We start from the raw sequence: 11,399 nt of genomic DNA, 5'->3' as shown, positions 1-11,399 counted from the left end.
TAAAGTAAAGTAATTACATGGCGTTGTTTAATGACACGCAGGTCATACAATAAATAAAGACAACTCCTATGGCTCCTGCCGGTTGTCATACTCATCGACATGCAAGTCGTGATTCCTATTACAAGAACATGATCAATCTCATACATCACATATCATTCATCACATTCTTCTTGGCCATATCACATCACATAGCATACCCTGCAAAAACAAGTTAGACGTCCTCTAATTGTTGTTTGCATGTTTTACGTGGCTGCTATGGGTTTCTAGCAAGAACGTTTCTTACGTACGCAAAAACCACAACGTGATATGCCTATTGCTATTTACCATTCATAAGGACCCTTTTCATCGAATCCGATCCGACTAAAGCGGGAGAGACTGGCACCCGCTAGCCACCTTATGCAACAAGTGCATGTCAGTCAGTGGAACCTGTCTCACGTAAGTGTACGTGTAAGGTCGGTCCGGGCCGCTTCATCCCACAATGCCGCCGAATCAAGATTGGACTAGTAACGGTAAGCATATTGAACAAAATCAACACCCACAACTACTTTGTGTTCTACTCGTGCAAAGAATCTATGCAATAGACCTAGCTCATGATGCCACTGTTGGGGAACGTAGCAGAAATTCAAAAAATTTCCTATGTGTCACCAAGATCTATCTATGGAGAAACCAGCAACGAGGGGAAGGAGAGTGCATCTACATACCCTTGTAGATCGCTAAGCGGAAGCGTTCAAGAGAACGGGGTTGAAGGAGTCGTACTCGTCGTGATCCAAATCACCGGAGGTCCTAGTGCCGAACGGACGGCACCTCCGCGTTCAACACACGTACAGCCCGGTGACGTCTCCCATGCCTTGATCCAGCAAGGAGAGAGGGAGAGGTTGAGGAAGACTCCGTCCAGCAGCAGCACAACAGCGTGGTGGTGATGGAGGAGTGTGGCAATCTTGCAGGGCTTCGCCAAGCACCATGGGAGAGGAGTAGGGAGAGAGGTAGGGTTGCGCCAGGGAGAGGTGAAACTCATGTGTTGGCAGCCCCAAAGTCCTCAAGTATATATAGGGGGAGAGGGAGGGTTGTGCCCCCACCTAGGGTTCCACCCCTAGGGCGGCGGCCAGCCCAAAACCCATCTACGGTGCGGCCAAGGGGGGGGGGAGAGGGGAAACTTGCCCCCCAAGTTAGGTGGGTGCGCCCCCTCCCCAAAACCCTAGGCGCCTTGGGCCCTTATGGGGGGGGCGCACCAGCCCACCTGGGGCTGGTCCCCTCCCACACTTGGCCCATGCAGCCCTCCAGGGCCGGTGGCCCCACTTGGTGGACCCCCGGGACCCTCCCGGTGGTCCCGGTACTTTACCGATAAAACTTGAAACTTTTCCGGTGACCAAAACAGGACTTCCCATATATAAATCTTTACCTCCGGACCATTACGGAACTCCTCGTGATGTCCGGGATCTCATCCGGGACTCCGAACAACATTCGGTAACCACATACAAACTTCCTTTATAACCCTAGCGTCATCGAACCTTAAGTGTGTAGACCCTACGGGTTCGGGAACCATGCAGACATGACCGAGATGTTCTCCGGTCAATAACCAACAGCGGGATCTGGATACCCATGTTGGCTCCCACATGTTCCACGATGATCTCATCGGATGAACCACGATGTCAAGGACTCAATCGATCCCGTATACAATTCCCTTTGTCTAGCGGTATTGTACTTGCCTGAGATTCGATCGTCGGTATGCCGATACCTTGTTCAATCTCGTTACCAGCAAGTCTCTTTACTCGTTCCGTAACACAGCATCCCGTGATCAACCCCTTGGTCACATTGTGCACATTATGATGATGTCCTACCGAGTGGGCTCAGAGATACCTCTCCGTTAACCGGAGTGACAAATCCCAGTCTCGATTCGTGCCAACCCAACAGACACTTTCGGAGATACCTGTAGTGCACCTTTGTAGCCACCCAGTTATGTTGTGACGTTTGGTACACCCAAAGCATTCCTACGGTATCCGGGAGTTGCACAATCTCATGGTCTAAGGAAATGATACTTGACATTTAGAAAAGCTTTAGCATACGAACTACGATCTTTGTGCTAGGCTTAGGATTGGGCCTTGTCCATCTCATCATTCTCCTAATTATGTGATCCCGTTATCAACGACATTCAATGTCCATGGTCAGGAAACCGTAACCATCTATTGATCAACGAGCTAGTCAACTAGAGGCTTACTAGGGACATGGTGTTGTCTATGTACCCACACACGTATCTGAGTTTCCTTTCAATACAATTATAGCATGGATAATAAACGATTATCATGAACAAGGAAATATAATAATAACTAATTTATTATTGCCTCTAGGGCATATTTCCAACAGTATATCATAGACAGTACCTTACGCTGCAGCCGAGACCAATGTGTAACAAGATTATTCCAGTCACCGTCAGATAAATGTAGCACCGGAGACTTTACAGAAATTTCGTTTAGAGGCTTGCCATCGAAGTGCGCTTGCCTCAGGTAGGAATGATACTTCATCAACGAGTGCTTGAAAAGCGCAACCAACTCTTGCTCGTCATCACAATCTAGTTTGCTCCTGGCCTATTTAAAAGAATGAAATCTTGTGTCTTCTGTCAGCAGAAACATATGCAGTAATGACCATGAATAACATTAGTACATTACTTATGCGTAAGTTGCGGAGGAAGACTGGAAATTGTTCTATGTCTGCAGTATAATCTTTCCATGAAGGAAAGATGCGCACAAAGTTCCTGACAACAACATAAGCTTCGTCTTCTAAACTGGGAAGAAATGGAACAGGGGTCCTATTTGCTGCAATTGGGGCTCCCTCTGGTTCGAAAAGGGATTTGGCAACTGGATTTGGTGTACTCTTTGCTGGAATGGGGGGTTTGTGTCATACAGCTGGTGCTATGTCAACTGACATAATCATACTGTTTGCTGCAGTTGGGGTCTGCTGAGTTGGGGCATCAGAAATGACCAGTGTAGTAGGGCTAGAGTCTGCTAGAGTTGGGGTATTTTGTGGGTTAGGTGATATTGCAACTACACCTAATAAGCTATTTAATTTATCAGGTGCCACTACCTTTTACAAATACTTTTCTTGTGCTCCTCCACGATCAGCAATCACCCTCTTGCTTTTGAACGTCTGATACACAAGAACAGCATTTGAATGGATAAATATGGTATGATGACAGATGGAATATGTACTGAAAATGGATAGGCGGGGCGTATTCACATACACGATGTGTAAACTAAGCTAATGGTAGTTGAACAATGTAGAAGCAATGCAAAGCATCAGTTGCAAGATATGTGCGAGCAATGTAACCTTGGAAAGTTATAGCAAGTACCTTGATGGGTGAATAAGATAGGGCATCTTCCTATGACTCCTCCACTAGGGAGCTACACTGACTTAGGTCTCCCTCTAGCTCAGAATCACTGTTAGGATCATATTCTGAGCATGAATCTATAGGTGGAGAGCGTTTGCATTGCATTGCATCCAGACTTGATTTCAGTCCCTTAATGCCAAGTTTGACAGCCATGGCATTGTTCTGCTTTATTCTTTTCATGCGCGCAAGCTCATAATCATCATGATGCTGTTCAGAATCTGAGATTCATGAAAACATAAAAAGTAGTCAGATTATCTATGGAATGCATTGCGGATTCAACTCGGAGAGTGTCTCCCTATAAACCCCTGCATATGCAAAGTTCACCTCCCCAACCGTGTTGACCAGACCACACACAGAAATACAAACCCCTTATGTCTCTATAACATGCATGCACACATTTCAAAACTGAAGAAGGAACATTAGAATCATATGAAATTCGTATTTGAACAAATAAACTAAGCAATTATGAGTGGCGTAATGTTTAGCTTCAAGGGTGGAGTGTTGGTAGTGCGACACAAAGCAAGTAGGCAGATTGTATTCCATGTAAAAGATCGAAACCTATGTAAAAGCTGGAAATGACACTTTCTTTCTATATAGTGCAGTGTTCGTTACCCACACATGATGGAAGAGATCACATAGAGAAATACTATTCACTCAGGTCTACGGTTCCAGTATTTAGAAACAGGGTGGTCCACCCTAAAAGAATATTGACAACAAATATGACAAGGCAAGCATAGATGTAGTGAATCAATCATTTACTTGTGAGCTTATTAGGACAAGTATGCAGAATTGTAACTGCAGTAAGAGACCGTCCAAAATCTGAATGAAGAAGTTTGTCTAGCACTTATTGTTTGCAACTAATCGACGTGAATAATTGGATACTATATCGAATGAGTAAGAAAGACAAGTAAAATTGTCAACAAACCTAGCTTGCAGTAGTAATCTGGGTCAATGTCACTACGATAAACAATCCAAAATGACTAGTTTTTGTTCCGTGGGCCGGAATTTTGAAAACCCTGTGAACTTTAGAGGTACTAAAGATTACCGAAATACATCTGAACCATTAAGTGTAGGTAGCACTGAGCACACAACAAACCCTAATGACAGTCCTGCCTAATGAGTAATGAATCAATTAGAAAATGGGTGATGAGGAGTGGCTGCTGAGTGTTGAGGACGTATCTCAAGATAAATCGGGTTGGCTTGGTGGGTGCTACACGCTTGAGACCTGAACGGACTGGGAAGGTAGGCACGGCGGCGCGCCCGGGCAGCGGTGACGCTGTTGGGCGAGCGGCTCCTGGCCTCCTGTTAGTCCGGCATCTCCTCCTAGAGTCATGCCGTCCGGGGACGGCAAGTCGCCGGCGAGGCAAGCGGCTGGGGGCGAGTAGAGATCAGAAGCACACAGCAGAACAGAGGGGAATCGGGGCCTGGGACGACCCAAAATCCCAGGGTGGGCCGGCCCACCGTGGGCACCCTGTAGAGATACACACCCGAGCGGCGAACATGCATTTTCGAAATTAATTTTGGAACATTTAGTTGACTAATTAAACAACTCTGTTTTAATAATATCAGATTCGTATTTGAACATCTAAGCTTGTTTAGCTTGATGTGTGGAGCAGTGTTATTATGACAGGAAGCACGTATTCTGATCGTATAGTGATCATAAAAGGGGGAAACTCTAAGCATATTGTTTTTAGCAAAAGAGGGGTTTCCCTCTGATTTATATTAAAGAAACCACCACGGAACCAACATGATCAATTAAACCCTAAGCATGATCAATTAAATCGTATTATGGCTGTGCCATGGCAGATTTGAAGCTGCAAACCGGAGAAATGATATTTAGCATCCATTGTTTGCTTCGAACTAAGAACCAAGTTAAGATCTATTTTCTGGTTGAGATCAAAAAGTTGAGGAGATATGAAGTACTACCTCTCTTGCGGCGTCGTGTAGGCATCGGGGGTGCGATGGCTGTCGGTGGCGTTGAAGCAGATCTGCGACGGTAGACGGGTGCATCGGGGGATAAGTCCCGTTGCGGTGGAAGAGAAGGTCGTGTGAGCGGCCCCGGCAAAGAGGACGACGGCGCCGATGAAACGAGAGGATGCGATGCAAGGCTATTGGTTCGGCGCCGTGGATGAGAAACGTCCATCTCTAGCAGTGGACGACACGGTCTTGGTAGGCGCTCCGGCATGGTGGAGGACGGTGGCGATGGATGTGGTGGAGAACGGCGGCGATGGATGGGGTGGCGGACGGAGGCTGGGGTGGGGATGAGGTGTTCTAGCGCGGATGGTGTATGAATGGGAAAATGGAGGGAGAGGTACGGGGAACCATGTTTTTGGGACGCGCCTATCTGAAATATGGGAAGTTACGAACTTAGCCCCCGTTTAAAATTTGGACGTCTTGTTGGTTGGGGATAGGACGGTAATCTTGCATCTCGCCAATATTTGCCCGAAGCGATTTCGGGCGAGGAGAGGGTGGTTGGCGCCCATGGTTGGCGCCCATGGTGTATGAACGGGGCTGACAGGTAGGGCGGTTGTGTCACATCCGAGTGAAGTTACAAACCTGCCCCTGTTGAAAATATTTCCCTACATCGATTTCGGCCGAGTCGAGTTTGTTTTGCCGCCCACCGTGTATGAATGGGGAATGGAGGGAGAAACAGAGGTCTTTCGGACGAGCTTGAATCAAATGTGTTTTGCCGCCCATGTTTGACGCCCACCGTGTCGGAATGGGCTTAGAGGCGATCGTGTCACGTCTAATTGAAGTTACTAACCTACCCCTATTTAGAGCAGTGGAAATCGGGCCGATGGATTGTCCGTGTAATGGGTAGACAGTAATTTCCATCTCCCAAACACTTGGCTTCGGGCAGCCGACGTGGGAGTGGACATTTTGCAGCTTCTTTTGAATTTTGGGACAATAAGCATCCACGTTTACCCTGGCAACTAAATTCGAATCCATTTTGTATTCCTATATGAATCTTTATAAATCGTTCTATGTGTTTTTATATATCTTCAAAAGGACGACAAAGATGTATTCCACTATTATATATGAATATGGTTTACAAATGCCAATACTCAAATTCAGAAACTAGTATCCAGTTTAAGGTGAATTCGAATATTTGGAACACTTTATGTCCAACTCAAATGTCACACGCAGCATAATGTGTACTCCCATTTAGATATGTACACAAGCGATGTATCAAGATTCAAATACCGAGTCAATCAACCAAGAATGTACAGAACTAACTGACATATAAACACTTATAGAGTATATGGATCAATAATATCAACTAACATACATAAGCCAGGCCGCTGTACTTTTTTTGGCTACAACAACATCTTTTTTTTAGCCAGCATCTCGGCCCTTTCCGATGCATGCCACTTATGGTCCATCTATACTACTACTATTGTTGAATGCACATTCAGCCCGATTGGCATATTTGTAGGTCTGGCACAGCAATCCAAATGAAATGTCTCCGAGTCTTATCAATTAATACAGACTTGTGCTCAAATAAAATTACAAACCAAAAAACAAAACAAAAATTATTACATGATCTCTAAAACAAATGGTTTGATTGATTACATGAACAGACAACACAAAGGTTATTCAACTATGGAAAGAACATTTCACCTATGATTTACCAAGTAGGAATTTAATTTCCTTTTTTCCTTCAGGACCTTAACAATCTGGTCAGTCTCAGCTTGCTTCGTTTTGAAATCCACCAAATATTTAATGGTTGTCTTGAGTACTGCTTATGATTGTGTTGTTTGCTTCCTCAACATGTCAACTTCATCTCTAAGTGCAGAAGAAAAACTCTTTCTACCACTAGTTTAGCCTCAAGAGCATCAGCAGTTAGCAATTCATAATGCACGATTGGGCCGGTGCCACTGCTGTGGGATGATGCAACGTCCATGGGAACCTCGCTCTTTGATCTTGGGCTAACCTGTTTTGCCATTAAAGTTCCGATTGGATGGAGAAAAGTTGAAGTTAGCAAAACATCTCAACTGGGAGTTATAACAGCAAACCAGTTAAACAAAGAAGGAATTAAAGAGTTTCAATTGGATGCTGAAAAGTTCTCCCTCCGTCCCATAATGTACGTTTTTTTAACACTATTCTAGTGTCAAAAAATGTCATATATTATGGGACGGAGGGAGTAGTTATTAACATCATTGTAACCCACTGTTGCAGCAGCGAAGCAGTTAAACAAACAAGTAGATATTTAAGTTAAGACAAACAGATAATTCTTAATAGTAAGTATCAAACACATAGATAGGCGCAGTCTACAATATGATTAACAGGTTGTGCCATTATGTAATCAGTAGCAAACTAAATTAAGCCAAGCAACACAATTGAACAATTTTGCAATAAGTGGCTAACTAGAATTCCGAGAAGCAGGTGACTAAACTTACGCTAGTTCTTTGTACAGGCACACTGCAACTTCTTTTTCACTTATAAGGTTGTACAAAGGAGTCCATGGCATCAATTGCTTGGGTACGCAGTCCCAATACTTCTTTCTTCCCACACTGCATGGGTAAGTCAAATGGTTAATCTGGTAAGATGGTGCGTCCTTGATATGTTATATGAGGACGTGTAGTCAGACTAGTTGTAGCCAAACACATCACACTGGCATCCTTCACATTATTGGTGAACTCAGTTCATAGAAACAAGCAATTCAACCATTCTGTGGGTAAGTCAAAAGCGCCACTGGAAAAAATTTCACTATCCAATCATACACGCAAAAAGGGGCGACACCACCATAGGGGCTGGTATGGGCGGCCGCCTCAGGTGGCTCGAAAGTGTGCACCTAGTTTGAGTCGTCCAGGTTGGCCCACGCTAGTTTTGTTTGTCCCAATGCATGAGCAGGCAATGTAAAAAATGAAGAAAAATGTTTCAATTTGGATGGGCCAATAACATAAGTGCAAGGCATGCCCTATAGCAGGCTCGCGGCCCAAACGAGCGCCTCCCATATCGATCGACAGCAGGAAAAATCCTAATTCATTCGCTCCAGCCTCCAGTCTGGTTTGCTCCTAACCTAGCCGCCGCTGGACAGACCGACACAACACTTCCTCGCGCCCTCGTTGGAGGGCGGTCGCCGGGCTTCAAGCGAACGGAAGGACAAGAAGATGAAGATCCAACCCTGGGTGTAGCCTGCGTGGGAGGCAGCGGCGGCAGCACGGGCATGGCATCGAGCTTGCGCAAACGGACAGTCGCAGCTTGCAAGAGTAGCATGCGCAACGAGCAGGTACATCACATCCCTGATTATATCTAATTCAACTCTTCAATTTCTGGCCAATAGTTAAACCTGACGGTGTTGTTAAACTGCTTGTATGTATGGAATCTATGAGAAAATGAAACCAATTTCTACTTATTTTATAACTCCCCCAATCAATACTGAACTGACTGAATCTGATGTATCTAAACAAGTTTCCGGTGCAAACATACAAGCTCATGTTGTTCTTGAGCCTGAAGTGTCTAATGAACAGACTGCTAATGAAGGATTTGATGCAAACATTTTACATGCTCCTGGTGATGAAGATATAGTGTCTAATGAGGGATCTAATGCAAGCATTTTGCAAGCTCATTGAAGGATTTAGTGTCTAATGATGATCTACTATGTTGAGAGAGACAGAGATTTGCAGGCATTGATAACAAGCAAATTATAGTGCATTTTCATAGCTTGAGGAAATGTCGAGGCCCTCTACCAGAAAGTCCCCGTATCATGACAACATAGCATAAATACTTTTCTAATATGTTGTTTGAAACTATTGGCATACTTGTGTAGGATAGATATATTGATATGCAGTTTGCGCACTGGTTATACGTGCAATTACACTTCGATATTTTCAGCCAGAGAACGAATAATTCAGGCAAGTACAGACCATGTTTGTAGTCCTTGTACACCATGTTGCATTTTGTGTTTTTGGTGCTTGCATCATTTAGTGTTTATAATCTGAACTACTTTGGATCATTAGCTGGTTTTCAAAGTGCATGTAGCTTCACATTTCTCAAGTTATGTTGATTTCTGGAGTGCAAGTGCCTTCGTATTTTTTAAGTTAAATGTTCGCCCCTGGTAACTTGAATTCATGGATCAACCATTGCACACAAATCATACATGAATGCCAATACGAATTAAATGAAATGCAGGGACTTACGCTAGCTCGTTGTACAGGCTCGCTGCAGCTCTGCTTGCGCTTGGGATGTTCCATGTACAAGTTCATGTTACCACTTGCTTGGATGTGCAGGCCTTGTGCTCCTTGCACCCCCCTCTGCATTTTTGACACGGCGAATGGTTGATCAAATAAGAGGAATCGACCTTGATATTGTACCGGAGGACAAATACTTACAAGGTTATATGGGTGTGCAAGATGTGTACCAAATCCCGTAGCCCTGTCATGCTTCGCTAAAAAATGGATTTGCTTGTTTCAGATGATATCTCCAGAAGAAATAAGAGTTGAAGTCAGAGTTGCATAGGCGTGTAAGCTAAGAGAGCAGTGAAAGGATATCCAAACATCGTCGGAACAGTGCACAAGGGAGTGATGTGTGGATACCTAGTTCGGGCCGGCGTTTGGGCATGATTGCCTAGCTAGAGTGCTGGTCACTTCAGAGCCATTGAGGGTGATGCACTGGCGTTGGCTGGCCGCGCACGGATGCAGATCTTGAGTGGCAGCGGAGCGCTATGATGCGGTGGATGAGACCATTGGTGAAGCCCCAACGACCTCGAGGGGCGGAGGTGTGACGATGTGCTCGGTGAAGTAACCCCGATGAGCTGGGAGACGACGTCGGTGAAGCACACCTGATGCGGTGGAACTCAGTGTCTGTGAGGCACATCGGTTGCGGCGGCCGACGTTGTCGGTGGACCACCCGGTGCGGCGGACGAGGGCGTAGATGAGGTAGCTCCGGTGCGGTGGTGAAGCGTGACCGTCGTCTTCGTCGTTGTCGTCCGGCACAGAGGTGGGGAACGGTGGGGAAAGAGACAAGATGAGGGGCGATTCGAGGGATGCCGGCGAATTAGTGATTTGAGCAATCTGGGCGCGGAAGGTGACGGTGGAGAAGAGAGATTTTGCAGGGCTGGAATTGGGGCCGCCAGATATTTCAATCCGAAACGTGGAAGCGTGAACTTATATTGTCATCGTCCTTTTTTGGGGGGGAGGGGGTGGGTGGCTGGGTGCTACATGTCCGTCCGACACACGCGACCACCCCGACAGGACTACGCTTCGGTGCCTTAAGGCACCTGCCTTTGTGTCCATGACATGTGGGCCCAATAGGTGGCTGGCCCACATGTCAGTCACCCAAGGGTTGTTGCCTTTAAGGCACTAAAGCAGCGTCCACCCCGACACGACCCTGGTCTGCCTGGTGCGCCTATATTTGAGAATGCAAATGAATCTTCTTTCATTTGCAAACGAATCTATATGTATTACCATGCCCGTGTTTTCCTTGAAATAATTAGTCATTTGAAACGAGATACTCCATCCGTTCACTTTTGTAAGTCGTTTCAGACAACTTAAAATGAACTGTTTTGCACATTGTCTGAAATGTCTTCAAGGTCTTATAAAAGTGAACATAGGGAGTACTATAAATTAATTAATGAGGAGTTATTTGAAAAAAATCGAAACGGTACCCACGCTAACATGGATTAGAGTGTGTCACATAATTAGTTATTTGAATTAGAGTGTGTGTCATGTAGTTAGTTATTTGAATTAGAGTGTGTGTCACGTAGCGATCTCCAATTCTAACGTGGATTTCGCATTTCACTGTATCCATGCTACTTTTTTAATACAAATTCATATGTATATGATGACCACCATGGTAGTGAGCAAACTTTTGGATGGATTCAAACATATGACCTACAAAATAGCACAACAAATTGAGTCAATGCCAACTTTTCGAAACTTAGTATGGCACAAATTCGAAATAATTACCCGTATGCCTGGTCCTCGGTTCAAATCTTACAATGTGCACCGAATTGAAACATCGATATTAAGTCTCGTACTATGTACATTCAAATGTTGTTTTTAGTCCCCCCCCC

Source organism: Triticum dicoccoides, chromosome 2B (genome assembly GCF_002162155.2).
Source record: "Triticum dicoccoides isolate Atlit2015 ecotype Zavitan chromosome 2B, WEW_v2.0, whole genome shotgun sequence".
Classification (NCBI taxonomy): domain Eukaryota; kingdom Viridiplantae; phylum Streptophyta; class Magnoliopsida; order Poales; family Poaceae; genus Triticum; species Triticum dicoccoides.
Note: the sequence above shows the minus strand (reverse complement) of the source record.